At 40.7% G+C, this 24,666-nt stretch overlaps 1 long non-coding RNA gene across 1 annotated transcript; it reads right to left on the bottom strand.

Moving 5' to 3' along the window:
- Positions 1-8,368: 8,368 nt before the first annotated feature.
- Positions 8,369-23,745, bottom strand: LOC109214467. Its single transcript, XR_002066188.1, has 4 exons — positions 23,480-23,745; positions 9,245-9,304; positions 8,604-9,060; positions 8,369-8,513 (listed from the first exon to the last, which is right to left on the bottom strand). It is a non-coding gene; the product is annotated as an uncharacterized LOC109214467 (long non-coding RNA).
- Positions 23,746-24,666: the final 921 nt, after the last annotated feature.

Here is a 24,666-nt window from a genome sequence, read left to right on the forward strand (position 1 = left end):
TCAGGAACTCCTAGATAAGGGGTTCATTCGGCCTAGTGTGTCACCGTGGGGTGCACCGGTTCTGTTTGTGAATAAGAAGGATGGCACCATGAGAATGTGCATTGACTACAGGAAATTGAACAAAGTAACAGTGAAGAACAAGTATCCCCTGCCTCGCATTGATGATTTATTTGACCAGCTTCAGGGAGCGAGGGTGTTCTCCAAGATTGATCTCCGTTCGGGCTATCACCAGTTGAAGATCAGGGATTCAGATATTATGAAGACTGCTTTCAGGACTAGATATGGGCACTATGAGTTTCTGGCTATGTCTTTTGGGCTGACCAACACCCCAGCAGCGTTCATGCATTTGATGAACAATGTATTTCGGCCTTATCTGGATTCGTTCGTTATTGTTTTTATTGATGATATCCTGGTGTACTCGCGTAGTCAGGAGGAGCACGCGCAACATTTGCGAGTTGTATTGTAGAGATTGAGGGAGGAGAAACTTTATTCAAATTTCTCCAAGTGTGAGTTTTGGCTCAGTTCAGTGGCTTTCTTGGGGCACGTGGTGTCCAGCGAGGGTATTCAGGTCGACCCGAAGAAGATAGAGGCAGTTCAGAGTTGGCCCAGACCGACCTCAGCCACAGAGATTCGTAGTTTCCTTGGTTTGGCAGGTTATTATCGCCGGTTTGTTCAGGGATTTTCCTCTATTGCATCGCCCTTGACCAAGTTGACTCAGAAGGGTGCTCTATTTGTATGGTCGGACGACTGCGAAGAGAGCTTTCAGAAGCTCAAGACAGCTTTGACCACAGCTCCGGTATTGGTTTTGCCATCAGCTTCAGGTTCTTATACTATATATTGTGACGCTTCTAGAGTTGGGATTGGATGTGTATTGATGCATGAGGGTAGAGTTATTGCTTATGCTTCTCGTCAGTTGAAGCCCCACGAGAAGAACTACCCTGTACATGATTTGGAGTTGGCTGCTATAGTTCATGCTTTAAAGATTTGGAGGCACTACTTGTATGGCGTATCTTGTGAGGTATTCATCGATCATCGCAGTCTTCAGCATTTGTTCAAGCAAAAGGATCTTAATTTGAGGCAGCGGAGGTGGCTAGAGTTACTTAAGGATTATGATATTACCATTTTGTATCACCCGGGGAAGGCCAATGTAGTGGCCGATGCTTTGAGCCGAAAGGCAGTTAGTATGGGGAGTTTGGCGTATATTCCAGTTAGGGAGAGGCCCTTCGCAGTTGATGTTCAGGCCTTGGACAATCGGTTAGTGAGACTAGATATTTCGGAGCCCAGTCGGGTGTTGGCTTGTGTGGTTTCTCGGTCTTCCTTATATGATCGCATCAGAGAGCGCCAGTATGATGATCCGCATTTGCTTGTCCTTATGGACAGGGTTCAGCATGATGATGCCAGAGACGTGACTATTGGTGAGGATGGTGTGTTGAGGATGCAGGGCCGGATCTGTGTGCCCAATGTGGATGGGCTTAGGGAGTTGATATTGGAGGAGGCCCACAGCTCGCGGTATTCCATTCATCCGGGTGCCGCGAAGATGTATCAGGATTTGAGATAGCACTATAGTGGAGAAGAATGAAGAAAGACATTGTAGGATTTGTGGCCCGGTGTCTCAACTGTCAGCAGGTGAAATATGAGCATCAAAGACCGGGTGGCGTACTTCAGCGGATGATTATTCCCGAGTGGAAGTGGGAGAGGATTACTATGGATTTCGTGAGTGGTCTCCCTCGGACTTTGAAGAAGTTTGATTCGATTTGGGTGATTGTGGATCGGCTGACCAAGTCCGTGCACTTTATTCCAGTATGTACTACCTATTCATCGGAGCGGCTGGCAGGGATCTTTATCCGGGAGATTGTTCGATTGCATGGTGTTCCAGTGTCTATTATCTCAGATAGGGGTACTCAGTTCACTTCTCAGTTCTGGAGGACTTTTCAGCGCGAGTTGGGTACTCAGGTGGAGTTGAGCACAACATTTCATCCTCAGACGGACGGACAGTCCGAGCGTACTATTCAGATATTGGAGGACATGTTGCGTGCCTGTGTTATGGATTTTGGAGGTTCTTGGGATGGGTTTTTGCCGCTTGCAGAGTTTGGCTACAACAACAGTTATCAATCGAGCATTCAGATGGCTCCGTATGAGGCGTTGTATGAGAGGCGGTGTAGATCTCCTGTTGGTTGGTTCGAGCCTGGCGAGGCTAGGCTATTGGGGACAGAGATGGTTCAGGATGCCTTGGAGAAGGTGAAGCTGATTCAGGAGAGGCTTCGTACAGCTCAGTCGCGTCAGAAGAGTTATGCGGACCGGAAGGTTCGAGATGTGTCTTATATGGTTAGTGAGAAGGTCTTGCTGAAGGTTTCGCCCATGAAGGGTGTTGTGCGGTTTGGAAAGAAAGGGAAGTTGAGTCCGCGGTTTATTGGGCCTTTTGAGGTACTTAGGAGGATTGGGGAGGTGGATTATGAGCTTGCCTTGCCACCCAGCTTGTCGGGCGTGCACCCAGTATTTCATGTATCTATGCTCCGAAAGTATGTTGGGGACCCGTCCCACGTATTGGACTTCAGCACGGTTCAGTTGGATGATGATTTGACTTATGATGTAGAGTCAACAACCATTGTGGATCATCAGGTTCGGAGGTTGAGGTCAAAGGATGTTGCTTCGGTGAAAGTGCAATGGAGAGGTCGGCCCGTGGAGGAGGCTACCTGGGAGACCGAGCAGGAGATGCGGAGCAGATATCCTCACCCGTTTGAGGTTTCAGGTATGTTTCTTGACCCGCTCGAGGATGAGCGTTTGTTTTAGTTGGGGAGGATGTGACGACCCGGCCCGCCGTCATGTGAGTTACCGCCCTATTTTCCCCATTTTCTGCTTCTTCATGCTTCATATAAGAGGGAAATGAGACACTTAGTCTCTTTATGGAAGATTTGGTTTGGAAAAATCAACCGGATGTTGACTTATGATTTAAAGGGCTCGGATGTGAATTTCGATGATTCGGTTAGCTTCGGGGGATGATTTGTGACTTAGGAGCGCGATCGGAAGTGATTTTAGAGGTCCGGTGTAGAATTAGGCTTGAATTGGCGAAGTTAGTATTTTGGCGAATTCCGGTTGATAGGTGAGATTTTGATCCGAGGGTCGAAATGGGATTCCGAGAGTTGCTGTAGCTTCGTTAGGTGATTTGGGATGTGTGCGCAAAATTTCAGGTCATTCGGAGGTGTTTTGGTAGGGTTTTTGATCGAATGCGTATTTCGGAAGTTTTAGAAGAACTTAGGCTTGAATCCGATGTAATTTGATGGTTTTGGTATTGTTTGTGGTGTTTTGATGATTGGAGCAAGTTTGAATGGTGTTTTAGGATGGATTGGCACTTTTGGTTGAGGTCCCGGGGGCCTCGGGGTGATTTCAGATGGCCATCGGGATGAAATTTGGACTTATGAGATTGCTGGTGTGCCTGGTTTATTTCCGCATCTGCGGAAAAGGAACGGCAGATGCGGTTGCGCAGGTGCGGAAGGAAGGTACGCAGGTGTGAGTTCTTGGAAGGTTTGCTATTTCCGCAGGTGCGGGCTTGGGGCCGCATCTGCGATGCCGCAGATGCGGTAGATGAGTCGCAGAAGCGAATTGGCGTGGCCTTGGTATTTCCGCAGAAGCGGACAGGTATCCGCAGAAGCGGGATCCCCAAATGCGGAGAGATGACCGCAGAAGCGGTCGTGGACTTAATGAAGATCCGCATAAGCAGAGGTATAACCGCAGAAGCGGTAGCCGCAAATGCGGTAAAGGAACCGCAGATGCGAAAATCACTGTTCAGAGAAGGGTTTTAAAGCTCATTTTGTTCCGCGAGCTTAAGTTCATTTCCACCATTTTTGATCGACCTTGAGACTCTTGGACGGAAATTGAAGGGGATTTCGACTAGGTGTGATTGGAGGTGAGTCCCTTGACCTAAATACGTGATTTAATGGTAGAATTAACGTGGAAATTTGTGGAAATTCATCAAAAGAGGGTAAAGTTAGGGCTTGGGAATTTGGTATTTCAAAGTGGAATTTGAGGGGTCAAATGGACTCCGATTTTGGTAATTTTGATATGTATAGACTCGTGACGAGATAAGGAATCCGGTAATGTTAATTTTCTGATTTTTCGAGAAGTGGGCTCGTGGCTCGGGTTTTGCCAATTTCGTGAATTTCGATGTTTTTCGAGTCTTTTCGATTGGGTTATATTCCCTTGGCCTATTGTAACGTATTCGTTGTGGTTTTGGCAAGATTCGACGCGCGATAAGGTTGATTTGCGAGGCAAGGGCATAGCGAGCTAGGATTTTGGCCGGCTTGAGGTGAGTAATGATAGTAAATGATATCCTGAGGGTTTGAAACCCCGGATTTGCACAAGGTAGTGCTATATTGAGGTGAAACACGCGCTTAATGGCGAGCGCGGAGTTGTTTAATACTGGGGATTGTGACTTGATCCGTCCCGTTTGATATTTTACCGCGTATTTGACTGGCTGATTTGGTTATCATCGTGATTTGGGCTTATTGCCATGTTTTGGGCTTAATGCCGATTACTTGAATCCTTCGGGGATTGTTATCACTATTTTGATACGTTATTTGAACTCAGTCCCAATAATTATACTGTTTTGCAAACTCAGCCGCTTTAATTGAATTTTGAGATTTTAATGATATTTCACTGTTGTTTGGGCTGAGAACTATTATTTTATTTATGCCCGAGGGGCTTATGATGTTTCTGGACTGAGTGAGGCTTTCAGGCCTTGAGCGTGATGTGAGGAGGCTTTCAGGCCTCGAGTGTATTGTGAGGAGGCTTTCAGGCCTCGAGTGTATTGTGAGGAGGCTTTCAGGCCTCGAGTGTATTGTGAGGAGGCTTTCAGGCCTCGAGTGATATGTGAGGAGGCTTTCAGGCCTCGAGTGTGATGTGAGAAGGCTTTCAGGCCTTATGGTGATATAGCGCTTGGGCCGTAAGGGGCCCCTACGGAGTCTGCACACCCACAGTGAGCGCGGATACCCATGTGATTTGAGAGTGAGCCCCAGGGGCTGATACTATGCTGTGTGACTAAGATTGAGCCCGAGGGGCTGTTACCGTACTGAGCGATTGATACTGGGCCTGAGGGGCAGTTTTACTATTCATTATTCATTTACTGTTTTACCTGATTTACCTGTCTTTAAGAAAAATGAGACTTCACTTTTACTGTTTTACTGCTTAAAGTGATTTACTACCTGATATAGCATTGTCTTGTGCACTTATGTGTTTTCATGCCTTCAGTTATTATTTATTATTATTACTCACTGGGTCGGAGTACTCACATTACTCCCTGCACCATGTGTGCAGATTCAGGCATAGCAGAGTCCGTTCCTGAGCACTGATATTCTTCACAGGCAGGCAGTGAGTTGGAGCTTCGAGGTAGCTGTTGACGTCCGCAGCCCCCTTGACTCCCCTATTTTATGTTATTTCAGTTCCTTCAGACTATTTTATCAGATATTCTACTTCTTAGACTTATAGTAACTCTGTAGTAGCTCATGACTTGTGACACCCCAGTTTGGGCTGTGTCGGGATGGTTTCCTTTGCTATTGTCGATGTTCGCACGTTTATAACTGCTTATACGCGTTGTGGATCTATTAATGCTAAGAAATTGTTAAAAGAGGTGTATCCGTTTTGTCCTGGCTGGCCTTGTCTTCACGAGAGGCGCCATCACCGCTGGGGCTTGGGAATTGGGCCGTGACAATTGGGTTCCAGGCTCGATATTTGAGGCCCAGTAGCACCAAACTATCATGAATAGTTATGTGTGTCAAATTCAATATTTTTATAATTTTGTGTGTTTGTTTTATAATTTAAATTCTTAATTTTTAATTATTTAATTGTACAAAGTATATATACCTATTGGGTTCCGGGCTCGATAGTTGAGGCCCAGTAGCACCAAACCATCATGAATAATTATGTGTGTCAAATTCAATATTTTTATAATTTTGTGCGTTTGTTTTATAATATAAATTCTTAATTTTTAATTGTTTAATTGTACAAAGTATATATACCTATTGGGTTCCAGACTCGATATTCGAGGCCCTGTAGCACCAAACTATCATGAATAATTATGTGTGTCAAATTCAATATTTTTACCATTTTGTGTGTTTGTTTTATAATTAAAATTCTTAAATTTTAATTATTTAATTGTACAAAGTATATATTTTCATCTACCAGTATAAGAAATACTTAAACTATAGGGATTCTACGCTAAATACTATACAGTTTACTACGCTAGAAGGTTCTACATTTTACTACGCTAATAAATAATTTTAACGAAATATAAACAACAAATACATTTTAATCACATAACATTCACAAAAATACATATAACATACTAGTTTTGCAAATAAGACACAAAACGACATGGAAATACTAATATCTAAAATCCGGATATTAAACAGAAAAAAATTATTTCTCAAATTTTACATTTTTTTAGAACACCAATATCAAAGTCCGGATAAATATAGCATACAAGTTTCGCAAATAAAACACAAAACGACATGGAAACACATTCAAATCAACTAATATGCATTATTATACAATTTTCGACATAAAATAAATCGAAATACCTCGATTTAGTGTTTTCGAAAAGTAAACTTGCTGAAAATTTGAGTCCGAAAGAGTGAAACCACAATAATACGATGCTCCAGTACGATGTGGGACCTACGTTCTTAGCATTTTGTGTGACGGGAGGAGCCCACAATTTTTTTTTTTAGGAACGAAGGGGTGGGGGACCAGACAAATGGAAAGGAGTAAAAAAATGGGGAGGAGGAGTTCTGGTCGGGAAAGACGAAGGGGATTATTTAATCAAGGGTATAGCATGCTAATTCTTGGCGTTATAGGTATAGCGTATGAATTCTATACGCTAAACCTGGCAGACAAATCGTCAAGGGATATATCGCCATTATTCTTTGCGCTATACCTTAACGGCAAAAATTATTGTTAAGGTATAACGCCTCAAATTTCGGTGTTATATATAGAAATGTATCTTTCTTTTTTTTTTACACTTATTAACGTCACAATAGTGCAAAAAAACAATAAAAAGGTTCCGGACTCTCATTCCAATCTTTCAACATGTTGCTTATGATATACTTTCATATAATTTTACAACCCCTCATATTTGCTCTTTTTTTTTTTCCTAAGTTGTTAGATAGAATTTTGTATTTTACTAGCTTTATCTTCTAGTATTTCATTAGCATAAATAATTATTAAAAAATACACCTTCTAAACTCACATCTGGCTTTTTATTATTTAAAAAGTAAAATAATCATAGATTTCATATTATATTCATATGAATTGGTAAAAAGCTGAATTTACATTGAAATTTTTACTAATTATTTTAAAATTGAGCTATTAGGTATTTGAAAGATAATCAAGATACTGATTATTCTTTAGATATTAGTTACCAACTTGTAATTATTTAATAATTTTGATTAAAGAAAAACATGTAGTTTAAATACCTAGTACACATGTATTTGCCATTTTGCCTCACATGAAAATTGCTTACTTTGGATTCTATTAGCTTTACTTTCTAATTATTAGTACAAATACTTATTATAGAAAACAATTTTATTGACATGAAAGATAGTATTTTACGACATTATTTATCAACTTATCATATAATTACACTTGTCCAATCAAATATGACAGTGATAATACACTATAGTTATATTGCGGCAAATAAATTGATTATTGTAATTATTATACTATATAATTACCATAATATTACACTGGTAATTACATTCTCAGTTAATTACATATGGCTTTCCAAAGAGATCCTAGTAAATATTTTTTGCCGCGGAGAAAACGTGAAAGAGGGGTCTTCTTTCTGTCAAATTGATAATTATTACAAATCCCTGATTATTCGCCGTAACATTGGCTTCAATTAAGCACTAATATATAGGCACAAATATTAAAGTTTTCTTTTAATTTCTCTTCTTTCCTTTTATGTTTATCTTTGTTTTTCTGAGAAAGTTCTCTTTTTACCCTTTATCAAAAAGAACATGCTCAGATTCCAGTAGTAACCAGAAAGGAAACAAGAAGAAAAGAAAACAAAAGGCATTAGAAACTTGGTAGTTCTTTGCAGTAGCTTTTCAAAGACAAAAGTAATCTATAATGGCCCGTGCTGAGCCCGGACCCAAACTTGATAAAAATAGCAGCTTATATTAATTTATAAAGAAAATAAATTACTTTCTATAGAGAACAATTGCAATTTGATCAATTATGTATTGAGATATGTGAGTCGATTTGTTAAACATTATGGTCTGTAGGACGAAGTGCGTCGTTATCCTTCGGATACCAGTAAGTTTCTTTTGATTCAGTCGTAGAAAATTGGATACTTAGCAGAGTGAAGAAAACAAATCCAAGCCAAAGAAGGAGGTCATATTTACTGCTAGTCTTTCAACCCGGTATTTACATCAGTTACAACACCAATATGTTTCACCGGCTAACAAAAATATAAATGTACATGCCAGTAAGTTACACAAAGTGAACCGTGTTGTCCATGTTTTCTGCAATATTGGAAACAAAACGACGTCAATAACGGCAAGTGGAAACATTTTCTGGTAGCTAAAAAAAGTAGGGGTTGTTCTTTGTATTACCTATCAAGCAGAAGCTGGCGATCTTCAAACACGTACTTACATAGCAGGATAAGACGTATATATACAGGCATTTTACAGAGTTATAACACCATGCGAACAAAACAGACGTAAGATCTATAATGATGCCTTTTTTCGTCAACAAAAAAATGCTATCAGTAAACCATAATTTATATTGAAAAATATGTTGCATAATCTTAGTCAATAAAAGTGCAAGGTAGAAAGTATAAATCAATCCAAGCACAAGAATGTCTTAGAATACCTGTACAGATAAAGTAGTACTACTTTATAAGTATTTTGAAAACAACAGGATATCAATAATGGTAGCTGACAATGTAATTTGGTAGATAAAAAAAGTAGTAGGCTGTTATTTGCTGTACCTGTGATAGCAAGGGTATCAATTTATATTACCGAGTATGTGGAAGCACAAAAAGATACTGCACCTCGATATATACAGCACCTGTTGTGAGTACCAACAACAGGCTGTCGTCAAACAACATTACAGATAGACACAATAGCACAGCTTGTAGGAACAAAAATGGTGCACAACATTAGCGGTTAGCAGTACAACGGGCAGGAGAAACAGAGAATGTGTTAATAGGAGATTGCGTTTAAAAATATATAAAGATAAGATAGTTGGTTACCTATAAGCACGTCGAGCAACTCTTTTTGGGGTACCGAATGTAACAGAAGCGTCAGTAGTTCTGCAAAGGCAAAAATAAGTTGCAGTCATGGTCAACATCAAGTTGAACACATTGTGCATTGAAAATACTCGCAAAAATATTCTCTACAGAAAGTATAATATCACTGTCGTAACATGAATGGTAAAGACAAGAAAGAAAATCATTGGTGTAAGCTCTGTTACCAGACCAAATATGTGAATCTGTAGTAAAAGAAAATTATGAAGAAACTAAAACTTGTGATTTATTCTACTATTTTATGTGCATAAAATGAATGTTACTTGTTGTTATTTCTTTTCAAATATCTTCCCCTTCAACCTAAGAAGACAATGTGCACTGATTAACTATGGCACTGAAGTTGTTTTCATACAATATCCCACTATCAATATGTTTTTTCATTTTAAATAATTAATTAGATGGTGATAATGATTGGTAGACCTATTCCTACTTTTATTAATACTAAATAGTAGGAATTTCTAAATGATAAGAAGAAATGCAATGGAGTAAGCCAAAATGGATTAGTACACAGCCAAAGGCAAATTATGTAACAACGGTCAGTCATAACGAAAAGATAAATATCACAAGTCCTGCTCATTGATGTAGCACAGAATGGTGAATCATTGTTGAGACCTATAGAGGCTAAACTGTTACCTCAAATTCAGCTCTTGCAACGCCAACCAAGTTACTTTTGAGACGTCACATTAATGAGCAAAAAGTGTCTTTTATTGTACTTCAATTATTTCTTGGTTGATTGAAATTATACAGTGCTTATACTGATAAACAGTTTAAGATGCAAGTTGCTCTCTCTGTTGCAGGAAAAAAGGTTTTTAAAAATGAACCAACTTTGTTGGCTTCAGTACACTATTTTATCATTATGAAGGTCTACGGTAGAGGGACACTTCTCCTCCTCCTAAGCGGCTGAGTATTGCGAAAGAATATGAACATATAATGCAAGAAACTTTAAGGAGGGACACTTCTCCTCCTCCTAAGCGGCTGAGTATTGCGAAAGAATATGAACATATAATGCAAGAAACTTTAAGGAAACCTCCGTAATTGAATATTAAACTTAATTAACCTAAGGAATACCAAATCTGAAATTAGAAACAGAAAGTATCAAGTATCCATTCCAGTAAAGAGCCAATGGGAAGTATTACATTCTTAAATAAGGCCGAACCGAAGTTTCTAGTGAAAGGCCATATAAATGTTGAAGACAAATTCCTACGGAAGTCAGATGAGCAGTTTGATGTTGGGGAATTTGAGCAACAATTGGAAGGAAATCGATCAGACGCACTTGATACATATGATGTTGCCTTTGGCACTCAACTGCCTGCTGAAGCTGTGGAAACCCTACTACATGCCCCTCAGTTGAAATGAGACACTGTTTGTGCGCTTCTAGAAACCAGCATAACCAAACAAAGGGAATATCTTGAGAGCACTTTCTCAAGAGAGTCTAACATTGATAGCAATTCGTCAGAACCTACTTAATGTAGTTCAGTAGGTGGTATAACTTTTAAAGTGAAGTTGTATAATCTGGATTTACATCCCTTCGATACCCTTACACAATCGATGAGGACAAATGTGGTATTCTCTGACGCCCTTAAATTTGATTTTCTTTTTGATGCTCTTTTTTTTGTTTTGAGTATAGAGAGAGGAGGATGCTCAACAGGAGTGGACGTTGAGTAGACAGAGCCATTTAAAGCTCTTCATATGAACCTAATTATTTGAAGCCTCTTGTACGGGTAAATGAATTGTTACCATTGTGAACTGTAGCAGTATGATGAAGAATTTTAATTATTTAATTAAAATATGCTGCTACTAAATATCTAATTGCAGGATGCGATATGAGTAAGACTGTAATGGCAACAACACTTTCAAGATGAAGCTCACAGATCAAAACAAAGCTGGAGCAGTTGAACCCCTTGTCAACTTGCTTCAGAAATAAACAGAAGACTTCGGTTGCATATATTAACCCAAGTTGCCCTCGAGGTGTTGGTTTACTGCTATGGACACAACGACAGAGGTATAGATAAGGTGGACGTTACAAGTTCGAACTCTGCCAGTTGCAAGGAACCTTGTATTTTTATGAGGGAAGGCTGTACTGTACTGAGTTTTAAACCAATGGGTCAACTAAGTCACAGAAAATTCCTCGACTGTTAAAAATAATATTAAGCATAAAGACTGCAGAATCCTCCACCCCATGATTCAGGAATCTTTGTTCTCCCCATTAAGATAATCAACTTTTATCTTCGATTACTTCTTCACCTAATAAAATTTCACCTACTGCAACCTCTCCTAAGTAGAGATTGTAGAATTTCTTTACTGTTTTCTAAAAGAGCTTTATTGATCCTCAAACATCGCCAAAATCGCTAAAAATCCAGAAGTTTCACCTTTCCTATACAAACTCCCTAATTCGGATACTAAAAGAACAAATTAAAATGACCTTTCTTTAACCTATAGATTAATAAAACAACAATATGTTTTGTGGTAAAGTCACAACCGCACAAAAGCACGACAAGTTCAGAAGTATATGCAAATATATAGAGAGAAATTCGTCAAAAAAGTCATCTCTTTCCTTCTCACGCTATCCATGTCATATTAACTGTAACGACCCGACAGGCCGTTTTTAGTTTTTGCACTTTGATTGCCAGTTCTCGGGCGTGACTTGCCCCGTGTAATGTATTGCGACTGATATAGATTGTTGGTTTTGGTTTTCAGGAAAATTTGAAATGAATTTGGAAGAAACAGTTTAGTTGAAAGCTTCTAATTTGAAAGGCTTGACCAAGAGTTGACTTATTCGTATATGATCTCGGATCGGAGTTTTTATGATTTGGTTAGCTTCGTTAGATGATTTGTGACTTAGGAGTGTGATCGGAATTGATTTTGGAGGTCCGGTGTAGAATTAGGCTTGAATTGGCGAAGTTAGTATTTTGGCGAATTCCGGTTGATAGGTGAGATTTTGATCCGAGGGTCGGAATGGAATTCCAAGAGTTGCTATAGCTTCGTTAGGTGATTTTGGATGTGTGTGCAAAATTTCAGGCTATTCGGAGGTGATTTGGTTGGGGTTTTGATCGAATGCGTTTTTCGGAAGTTTTTGAAGAAACTTAGGCTTGAATTCTATGTATTTTGATAATTTTGGTGTTAGTTGAGGTGTTTTGATGATTGAAGCAAGTTTGAATAATGTTTTAAGATGTGTTGATACTTTTGGTTGAGGTCCCGGGGGCCTCGGGGTGATTTCGGATAGCCATCGGGATGAATTTGGACTTGCAGCATTGCTGATAATGGCTGGTATCTAGTATTTCCGCATCTGCGGAAAGGGGGCCGCAGATGCGGTTCCGCAGATGCGGTAGGAAAGGCGCAGGTGCGGAAATGGAACCATGGAAGGGCTTCCGCAGAAGCGGATGGAGGCCCGCATATGCGGCGCCCGCAGAAGCGGATAGGGACCGCAGAAGCGGTCCTGGGCGCAATAGAGTATATCCGCAGAAGCGGAAGAAATGCCGCAGGAGCGGCGACCGCAGAAGCGGTAAAGATTCCGCAGAAGCGGAAGTGACTGGGCAGAGGTATTTAATTTCTTTTTCGCGAATTTTTGAAAGAGATAGACATTTCAGTTCGGACTTGGAGCATTGTGGGCGATTTTGAAGAGGGATTTCAAGGGGTTTTGATCAGGTATGGATTCTTGGACTTAAAACATGATTTTATGGTGTAAATACATGGATTAGAGCTGGAAAATTAAGGGAATCAAGGGTTAAAAATGGAGGTTAGGGCTTGAACTCAAGAGAGTTAAGAATGGGGATTTGAGGGGTCAATTGGACCCCGATTCTGGTAATTTTGATATGTATAGACTCGTGGCAAGGTAAGGAATCCGATGATGTTAATTTTCTGATTTTTCGAGAAGTGGGCCCGGGGCTCGAGTTTTGGTAATTTCGGGATTTGTGCCCGTTATTGGTTGTTTTTGCTTGGGCTTTGTTCCCTTATCATATTGTGACGTATTCGCTCTGGTTTTGGATAGATTCGACGCGCGTGGAATCCGATTTGGAGGGCAAAGGCGTCGTGAGCTAGAGATTTCGCCGGTTCGAGGTAAGTAATGATTGTAAATACTGTCCTGAGGGTTTGAAACCCCGGATTACACATCGTTGTGTTACTTTGAGGTGACTTGCACGCTGGATGACGAGCGTGGGGTAGAGCACCGCTGGGGATTGTGACCTAGTCCATCCCGAAAGAGTACTTTAATGCGCATTTGATAGTTAACTGTCTGATATTATTGTGTTTTGGGCTGTATGCCATGTTTGGGGCCTTGTGCCGACCTGTTGAGACCCTTAGGGGCATTTTTACTATTTTTCCTCACTATATGTGTTGATAGCATATCCTCAGTCATGTTTTACCGGCTTATTGTTTAAAAATCTGGCTTTATCACCATATTTCTTAAAAATGTAAAAGACTGTTTGGGGTAAGTTCCCTGTTTTACTAATGGTCCGAGTGATCGTGAGTTGACGACTGAGATAGACCGAGGGTCTAATTGTGAAGTTGATGACTGAAATAGATTGAGAGTCTGATGGTGAGGCTAATGACTGAGAGAGGTCGAGGGCCTGGCCGTGAGGATTATATATATATGGATCGTGCTGCACGCCGCAGCAAGTTTTATATATATATATATGGGTCGGGCTGCACGCCGCAGCAGTATATTTATATGGATCGGGCTGCACGCCGCAGCAGTATACTTATATGGATCTGGCTGCACGCCGCAGCAATATTGCGCTTGGGCTGTAGGAGCCCCTCCCGAGTCTGCACCCTCACAGTGAGCGCGGGTGCCCATATGGATCGGTCTGCACGCCGCAGCGATGGATCGGGCTGCACGCCGCTGCGATATATGGATCGGGCTGCACGCCGCTGCGAAATATGGATCGGGCTGCACGCCGCAGCGGTTATTATATATATATATGGATTGGGCTGCGCGCCGTAGCGGTTACTATATAGTACCTATTGAGCGTGAGTGCTGAGTGTGAGCACTGATTGGTAAGAGTTAAGTCACGAGTGGCAGAGAGGCTAGCCCGAGGGGCGATAACTATATACATGCAAATGAGTGATGTTTTCCTGAGAGGCCTATTTATGAACTTGTTGATTTCACTTCCTTTTTTAGTGAGTTTCTATCGAATATGTTGATTTATCGACTGTTTTCACTCTTCTTTATACTGAGCCTCTGTCGGAAAGTTGAACAAATGTTTTCAAAACAACCTTTATTTTAATTGGGGTTTATGAGATGATTAGAAACTAATCACTGATTTGGCATTTGGTTATTTCCACCAAGATTTTCCGGTTATGAAGTGTCTATGAATATTGTTTTGCGCGAGGGGCTGTTTTACGAACTATGCTTTGTCCAAGGGGCCGATTATGGCTTTAATCGCTATTATTCATTTAAATTGTATTGAACCCCTATTGAAACTGCTGGAAGGTATTTAAAAATGATTTTTACTAAAAGTTGGGTTTTAAAAGGAGAGGTTGACTCGTATTATGATTTGAAAGCCTGTTGTGTTTATTGAGCCTAACGTGAATGTGGATTCATTGTTTCCTACTGCTCAGTCTTTATTTACTCTTATTGCTTACTGGGTTTGAGTACTCCCATTACTCCCTGCACCTCGTGTACAGATTTAGGTATATCGGAACCCGGTCGCAGGTGTGGATTGGTTCAGGCGCGGAGTCTTCAGAGTTAGCAGGTGGCTGCATGACGTCCGTAGCACCACTCCCTTTCGGACGTTGCTATTACTGTATTTAGTACATTATTTCAGACTTGTCATTGTATTCAGACCAGGATAGATGCTCATGACTAGTGACTTCCCGATGTCGGGCTTGTATTTTTATTCCGCATTGTCATTTTCAGAAGTTGTTATGAAACGTTGTTTAATTAAAGGCTTAAAAATGATTTTTCATGCTTAAAGGTTGTTGTGAGTGTTGTGTCGGCTGGCCTTGTCTTCATGAGAGGCGCCATCACGACCGGGCCGGTTTGGGGTCGTAACAAGTTGGTATCAGAGCCTAGGTTACTAGGTCTCACGAGTCATGAGCAGGTTTAGTAAAGTCTCGCGGAGCGGTACGGGGACGCCTGTATTTCTCCTCGAGAGGCTGCAGAACCTTTAGGAAAACTTCGCATTCTTGGAATTCTTGTCGTGCGCCCTTGATTCAGCTTGAGATGTAACTCTTGAAAACTCCTTCCGCGCGTTCGTATGCGCGCATGAGCGCTCAGTATCAGATGTGCCTTGATGGCTTGTGATCCCCCGATAGATGGGCGAGATGTAATCTTTGTGAGTATGTTGGGCCAGTCTGGAGGACTTGAGGCCGGATCTTTGCCTATGGCTTGAGCACCGAGGTGCTGATTGTGTGAGCAAATGTCTTGAACTTATATGTTCGGTATTGTCCCTATTAGTGGAAGTGACGGTTGGATAACCATGTGATGAGTATTTTAGTACCGAGAGATATATCTATATGACTTAGGAGCGTCGAGGAAGATCTGCGGGATGATAGGTGAACTATTAGGTGTTTGAATTCCCTCGTGATTCGAAGTATAGCCCGAGTTAGGGGCGTGTGAAGGATCTTTTCATGTTTCCAGATGAGAGTGAAGTAAATTTTATGTTGCGGTACGAGTTCAGACTCAGGAAGACTAAGTGGCTGTGTGAGGTGTATGGCGGTGGAAGGTATACAGAAATGCTATATTGAAGCGAAGCAGGTGGGTTACCTCCTGCGAAGCGTTCTGAAGTGGTGTGATCCTTATGTATATATTAGGAGATTTCATGTGCAAGTGAAAAGTATGTGTTGAAATTTGGAATTTCGAGTCGCATAAGAGAGTGGGCTTAACTGTTGCGGGAATGAATGCGAGAATTGCAGAAGAGTTACAGTACGGGATGATCTGTGTTTCCACAACTTATTAATGAACTGAGTTTAATCTCACTATGTTATCGTGGCATCAATAGAGTAAAGTTGTTATGAATTGTGGAGGGTATTCTGATTCTATGGCTTCGAGCCAAGTGGGGGAGTCTGCGGTGAGTAGTCGATTGCACGGTTAGGTGCTATGCTAGTTGCAGTTTGTGGCATGCGAGTGAATTAGCTATGGCTAGAGTAAAGGAAAATTTTGGCAAAGGTTACCTTATGCTTCATGGGGAAAGAGAATCACAGGATGTCTTAAGTTGTTGTTGGTAAAGAATGCTCAGTCCATAAAGCAGTAAGTTGCTTGGGTGTGTTAGGATGAGGATTTCATTCTTGCGGTATCGGAGTGCCAATGAGGCACGGGTGGTTCTTTTCGTTAGGCCAGGTAATTTGCAGTTTGAGTAAGAGTGAATGACTTCGAGAATGGTTCCAATGTGTTCAAGATTCTGCAGGGAACAATCGGGTATTTTAAAGTGGCATGCGTGGTTAGAAACTGTGTTTTCATTGGAAGAGGTTCAGATTACTGGTATTTTTATGTTAAGTATGGGGTTCTATGTATCTATATCGGGAAAGTGAAGGGAACGGATTCAGATTCGCAGGAGGTTCGCCAGATTAAAGTATTCGGGAGCGTGATGTTTCTGGTAATATTTGAGAGAGTATTCAGCGGCTTATGGGTCCTAGACAGTGTGGTCTTCTGCTTGGGTCTCGTGTAGTGAGCCTGGGATTGAGAGATTGTGGTACTACAGCAAGAGGAAGCATCAAGTTGAAAATGAATCAGAAGGAAATTCAGGTAGATAGAGTGGTTTGATAGTAGACCGAATCGGTATGGTAAGGATATGATCAAGTCTTTGTATGTGTTCGAGGTAATGGGTTCTTACAGGTATTTTGCAACAATGCTCATGGGCTTTGATGGCTTGCTTAGCTTGGTCTAGTTAGAAGGATTCAGTCTTGACGGTTTAATTGTGCAAACGGAATTGGGAGAGAGTTCTTGTTGATTTCTACCGTGGCTGGAGCGGTGCATTTGCTACGAATATGAGAGGTATGGGATGTGTAATGATTTTCTTCTAGATGGGATCAAGGGAAGTTCTTGACTAGTTGAGTGCGTAGATGTCTGTGGCTCGGTAGGCAGATGAAAGTTTTCCTGTTATTCTTGGATTGTATGGTATATGCGGTATGTTGTGGAGGATCGAGATTTGCGTGTATGGGGTTTCAGTTCAGTCCTGAAAGGGATTTCATAACACTCTTAGGCAGCGGGTAGCCTCAGATGATTAAGGAATCGGTATTGTTATTTGGAAGTGATTTGACGAGAGTATAGGTTGCAGAAAAAGGGGTAATGTGATTAAGTTGATAGCACTTCGGTGGTATTGCGACACCTTCTTTTAGATCGACTGGTGATATTCAGGTTTGTTTGGGGGCACAGGGGAGTTTGAGAGTATCTAACGTAGAATGATTGGGTATCAGAAGTGTGGCATATATTCGGACGGCGTATCGGTTGTCTCCTATCGGGTTGCGTGATATATGTTATTTGTTTTCACTATGGGTGTAATGACTTGCTTGGGTTCCAGACGTCAAATTGTGCGTGGCTGTCAATTTCGAGCATAGTGACTTGAGGTATTCCATGTGTAGCAGGGATTGGATAGGATCGCGCATTGCAGCGAAGCCATGTGGAGATATGACCTTTCGGGGTAGATTCATGTGTTCTATTTCTATGGTGTGAGACAGGATCTCAGCTTTGTGTTGTGATGGTATTGGTGAGCTTGAGGTACAACTATTTCGTTTGGGTCGTTTTCGTGATTTGAGGATATTCAGACCGTTTCTTATTGGCGCGAGAATTATGTAAGTTGTGGCTTAGGCCTGTAATGATGTGTCATGTCACCAGAGAGGTGTGTTGGATTCGAGGTGAACGGATTTGATTTCAGCTTGTTGGAAGGATAATGTCGAGGTTCGGCTCGAAAATCTGCCGTGGTATTAGCCAAAAGGGAAGTGACTTCATGGATGGTTGACCTGAGAGATGGTTACGATTTATTACATGTTTCATTTGTCATTAGCAGTATATAGAAGTGTTGGAATAAGGCCCTAGTTGGTGAGAGGTTTTCTACCGGTATTCGGGTGCTGTGTGCAGCTGCTGTGAACGGAAGTTATCGTTTTGAGTGTTTGAGTTATGTGGTACATCATATGATTGCACCTGAGGTTACAGGTACGGGTTATTACAGCTGGTTCGGGCCTATTCTGAATAGAGATGTGAGGTTCTGATCTTGTGTATGATTTTGGAAGGTGGAATGTGGTTCTATGGCTTATGGGCTAGATTGGATGGTGAAATTTTAGCTATGTTGTGTTATCGGACCTATGTGACATAGGGTGACGTGGGATCACCCCCGGGTGTATGCGTGGTAAGGTGATTCAGCTATTGGTTGGCCTTTAAAAAACAACTCTGCCTACGTTCGAGGACGAACGTGTGTTTAAGTGGGGGAGGATGTAACGACCCGACCGGTCGTTTTGAGCTTTTGCGCTTTGATCGCCAGTTCTCGGGCGTGACTTGCCCCGTGTAATGTATTGCGACTGATATAGATTGTTGGTTTTGGTTTTCAGGAAAATTTGGAATGAATTTGGAAGAAACAGTTCAGTTGAAAGCTTCTAATTTGAAAGGTTTGACCAAGAGTTGACTTATTCGTATATGATCTCGGATCGGACTTTTTATGATTTGGTTAGCTTCGTTAGATGATTTGTGACTTACGAGTGTGATCGGAATTGATTTTGGAGGTCCGGTGTAGAATTAGGCTTGAATCGGCGAAGTTAGTATTTTGGCGAATTCCGGTTGATATGTGAGATTTCGATCCGAGGGTCGGAATGGAATTCCGAGAGTTGCTATAGCTTCGTTAGGTGATTTTGGATGTGTGTGCAAAATTTCAGGCTATTCGGAGGTGATTTGGTTAGATTTTTGATCGAATGCGTGTTTCGGAAGTTTTTGAAGAAACTTAGGCTTGAATTCGATGTAATTTGATAATTTTGGTGTTAGTTGAGGTGTTTTGATCATTGGAGCAAGTTTGAATAATGTTTTAAGATGTGTTGATACTTTTGGTTGAGGTCCCGGGGGCCTCGGGGTGATTTCGGATGGCCATCGGGATGAATTTGGACTTGCAGCATTGCTGATAATGGCTGGTATCTGGTATTTCCGCATCTGCGGAAAGGGGGCCGCAGATGCGGTAGGAAAGGCGCAGATGCGGAAATGGAACCATGGAAGGGCTTCCGCAGAAGCGGATGGAGGCCCGCATATGCGGAGCCCGCAGAAGCGGGTAGGGACCGCAGAAGCGGTCCTGGGCGCAATAGAGTATATCCGCAGAAGCGGAAGGAATGCCGCAGGAGCGGCAACCGCAGAAGCGGTAAAGATGCCGCAGAAGCGGAAGTGACTGGGCAGAGGTATTTAATTTCTTCTTCGCGAATTTTTGAAAGAGATAGACATTTCACTTCGGACTTGGAGCATTGTGGGCGATTTTGAAGAGGGATTTCAAGGGGTTTTGATGAGGTAAGGATTCTTGGACTTAAAACATGATTTTATGGTGTAAATACATGGATTAGAGCTGGAAAATTAAGGGAATCAAGGGTTAAAAATGGAGGTTAGGGCTTGAACTCAAGAGAGTTAAGAATGGGGATTTGAGGGGTCAATTGGACCCCGATTCTGGTAATTTTGATATGCATAGACTCGTGGCGAGGTAAGGAATCCGATGATGTTAATTTTCTGATTTTTCGAGAAGTGGGCCCGGGGCTCGGGTTTTGGTAATTTCGGGATTTGTGCCCGTTATTGGTTGTTTTCGCTTGGGCTTTGTTCCCTTATCATATTGTGACGTATTCGTTCTGGTTTTGGATAGATTCGACGCGCGTGGAGGCCGATTTGGAGGGCAAAGGCGTCGCGAGCTAGAGATTTCGCCGGTTCGAGGTAAGTAATGATTGTAAATACTGTCCTGAGGGTTTGAAACCCCAGATTACACATCGTTAGGTTACTTTGAGGTGACTTGCACGCTGGATGACGAGCGTGGGATAGAGCACCGCTGGGGATTGTGACCTAGTCCATCCCGAAAGAGTACTTTAATGCGCATTTGATAGTTAACTGTCTGATATTATTGTGTTTTGGGCTATATGCCATGTTTGGGGCCTTGTGCCGACCTGTTGAGACCCTTAGGGGCATTTTACTATTTTTCCTCACTATATGTGTTGATAGCATATCCTCAGTCATGTTTTACCGGCTTATTGTTTAAAAATCTGGCTTTATCACCATATTTCTTAAAAATGTAAAAGACTGTTTGGGGTAAGTTCCCTGTTTTACTAATGGTCCGAGTGATCGTGAGTTGATGACTGAGATAGACCGAGAGTCTAATTGTGAAGTTGATGACTGAGATAGACTGGGATTCTGATGGTGAGGCTAATAACTGAGAGAGGTCAAGGGCCTGGCCGTGAGGATTATATATATATGGATCGGGCTGCACGCCGCAGTAATATTGCGCTTGGGCTGTAGGAGCCCCTCCGGAGTCTGCACCTCCACAGTGAGCGCGGGTACCCATATGGATCGGGCTGCACGCCGCAGCGATGGATCGGGCTGCACGCCGCAGCGATATATGGATCGGGCTGCACGCCGCAGCGGTTATTATATATATATGGATCGGGCTGCACGCCGCAGCGGTTATTATATATATATGGATCGGGCTGCACGCCGCAGCGGTTACTATATAGTACCTATTGAGCGTGAGTGCTGAGTGTGAGCACTGATTGGTAAGAGTTGAGTCACGAGTGGCAGAGAGACTAGCCCGAGGGGCGATAACTATATACATGCAAATGAGTGATGTTTGCCTGAGAGGCCTGTTTATGAACTTGTTGATTTTACTCCCTTTTTTAGTGAGTTTCTATCGAATATGTTGATTTATCGACTGTTTTCACTCTTCTATATACTGAGCCTCTGTCGGAAAGTTGAACAAATATTTTCAAAACAAACTTCATTTTAATTAGGTTTTATGAGATGTTTAGAAACTAATCACTGATTTGGCATTTGGTTATTTCCACCAAGATTTTCCGGTTATGAAGTGTCTATGAATATTGTTTTGCCCGAGGGGCTGTTTTACGAACTATGCTTTGTCCGAGGGGCCGATTATGCCTTTAATCGCTATTATTCTTTTAAATGGTATTGAACCCCTATTGAAACTGCTGGAAGGTATTTCAAAATGATTTTTACTAAAAGTTGGGTTTTAAAAGGAGAGGTTGACTCGTATTATGATTTGAAAGCCCGTTGTGTTTATTGAGCCTAACATGAATGTGGATTCATTATTTCCTACTGCCCAGTCTTTATTTACTCTTATTACTTACTGGGTTGGAGTACTCACATTACTCCCTGCACCTCGTGTGCAGATTTAGGTATATCGGAACCCGGTCGCGGGTGTGGATTGGTTCAGGCGCGGAGTCTTCAGAGTTAGCAGGTGGCTGCATGACATCCGCAGCACCACTCCCTTTCGGACATTGCTATCTCTGTATTTAGTACATTATTTCAGACTTGTCGTTGTATTCAGACCAGGATAGATGCTCATGACTAGTAACACCCCGATGTCGGGCTTGTATTTTTATTCCGCATTATTATTTTCAGAAGTTGTTATGAAACGTTGTTTAATTAAAGGCTTAAAAATAATTTTTAATGCTTAAAGGTTGTTGTGAGTGTTGTGTCGGCTGGCCTTGTCTTCACGAGAGGCGCCATCACGACCGGGCCGGTTTGGGGTCGTGACATTAACATGGCAAGTATGTAGGTAACAATAGTAAGCCTTAATGAAAAGATAAGTTTAGACAGCTGATACATCAGTAAAAGTTTCCCCTGATTGTTTTATATATTGGTTCCCTTTGGAAGCATATGGAGTCCGTTCGAAAGATTATTTCAACTCCTTAATGAGAATCAAACAAGCTTTACCTGCTACGACCCGATGTATAAGAAAAAAATAATATAGCATTGTGAGTGTTCATTTAGAAAGAAATTCCCATGAGACTACAACAGGTTAAAACATAGCTGTACCAGTAAAATAGTTCACAATTTGATCAAGGGAAGACTGTTTTCTCAGACCGGAGAATCGAAAAACAAGTAGAGGCAGAGAAGACTAAAAGTCTTCCCCATTAACAAGTTCCGGACTTGAGTAACTCTGATTTTCTTATTGTTATTAAATCCACCGAGGAAAAACAGAGCAACTTGGTTGTGTACTCCTTTATATATTTCTATCAGAAAAAGATAATAAGTACTTCTAATAAAGAAACTTTTTCAGTTAACTCAGGCACATAAATATGAAGAAGGAGATGAAATATGAAGCGCAAAATAATAACCTATAGCGAACAAGCAGAGAGACAAAAGTAGCAGGAAAGCGGAACCAAAAAAATCAAGAGAATAAAATAATGTAATTAAGGAGCAACCTTGGTTAAACTTAATTTATTAGCCTAAAAGAAGAGTATGCAAACTGAGGTTTTTGCTTTATATAATCTTAAATCTGCACTATATCAATTAATGACAACAGAAAGAAGAAAGTAAGGTGGTTGGGTTGGAAAAGTGGGTCTGGCCTGGTGATCGCATATCAGCAGGAGGGTAGTTTAGTCAGCACATTAAAGATTGTATGAAAGAGCTACAGTAATCTATTTTTCAGCTCATAAATCACACAAACATTCGCACAGAGCTCTAGAGCAGAGACATAAAAAGCATATGTTAATCCAAGAGGATTCAGCTTCAGTGTGTCAAGATCCATTGAAAGGTAACAACTACTTCACAAAATAAGAAGTTAATTCTACAAAAATCAACAATCATTAGTATAATAAAATGGTCAACACTTTATTTATACTCTACTGTATAAGTTTCGGTCTACCATACAGGGTTCTTCTAATTATATAAATACAGTTATTATCTTTGTTCCTTCGTAATCCATTGACTTTGCTCATCAGAAAGTCACCTTCAGTTAACACGGTAATTTTTATCCCTTTTAACTTTTGTAATTGGTATTTAATAAACATCAGACAACTGAAAAATTCAACAAGTTATCTAGTCTAATCTTAAAATTAAAGATCAGACAAAGTAATAACCTGTGAGGAAACGAGCACAGAGACGAAAAGGTGAATAGTGGAGAAGCGAAGCGACAAATATCGACAGAAAACCCAAGCAAAACATAGCGTAATCCAGAATTTATTCAACTATCATAGCTAAACACTTCAATAAACTGTCCAATATAACCTTAAAAGTAAACATCAGATTTGCCAGAAACAAGGACGTCGAAGTAATCTAACCTGGAGAGATAATGTTTAACCCCCAAAATATATTGCTAATCCCCATGAAAACCTGAAGAGATAATGTTTAACCCCAAAATATATTGTTGGTCTCCGTGAAACGCAGGTGTTTGCATGGTAAGAAAACAACCCAAAGCACCAAAAGCAAGAGGATGTTGATGTTACACGTCTGAGAGGAGAAATAGCCGCGTATGTAGAGAGAGAAAGAGACCGTGAACGGAATAGTCTAAAATAAAATATGCCGTAAAGAAAAATTGTAGGCGTACAGTCTGTCTAGAAGATGCTGAAAAGACTAAAATACCCCTAGACGACGANGCTCTGGTACCATGAAGAGTTTAAGAGAGAATGAAGTTCTATATCTTCGATTGAATAATCATGTGTTAATATATACAAAATCTATGTCTTGTTAACTAAGAAAGCTATCGTAGAAAATAAGGTAACCATTATTATAGTCTCTTAAACATATACAACTTCCTAAAATAAACACAAAATAATATTATGCCATATTTACAGCTATGTTATATCTCCCAATACCCCCATCTTTTCCAGTTTAAACTTTAAACTTCTAAAATTGGGAAATTTATTATTTAACCATAATCATCTATGCTATATTAAAAGTAGGTAGCCCTAAACTAGAAAGTTGAATAACCAAATTACCCTTCTAATAATATCCTAATATTTAATAATAATAATAATTATATAAAAAATTAAAATGTAATTATTTATATTGTGCCTCCTCTAAATAGTTGTGTCCTTACATTAGTAACTACTATTTAAAATTTATTTGGCAAGACATGCTACCAACTGATCTGGAAGACTAATATCAAGTGAAAAACAAAATGTTTTTTCATGTGCCATGAGAGGCTAACATTGTCTCTGAATTTTCATTTCAATAATCAAAGTTAGGGAACTTCCCGTCCTAGAGTTATTGTATCATTTATCAGTTGAGGAGCATGCAATGATATAACTATATGAAGACACATTGATCAGCAAGCATATTGTGATTATGTAGACATAATCCTGGAATGATCGAGTCAAGCTTTCTTTCCAAAGGTAAACCAAGTACATATGTCCATAGACCTTATGTTTACTCAATAGATAATTTTTTCTCTATTCCTCTTCTCCTCTAATAATTTAAGTTTTCTTGATGAACAATGTTATTTTAAGTTTTAAGATTATACATCACA

The sequence above is a fragment of the Nicotiana attenuata genome, unplaced genomic scaffold (assembly GCF_001879085.1).
Source record: "Nicotiana attenuata strain UT unplaced genomic scaffold, NIATTr2, whole genome shotgun sequence".
Classification (NCBI taxonomy): Eukaryota; Viridiplantae; Streptophyta; class Magnoliopsida; order Solanales; family Solanaceae; genus Nicotiana; species Nicotiana attenuata.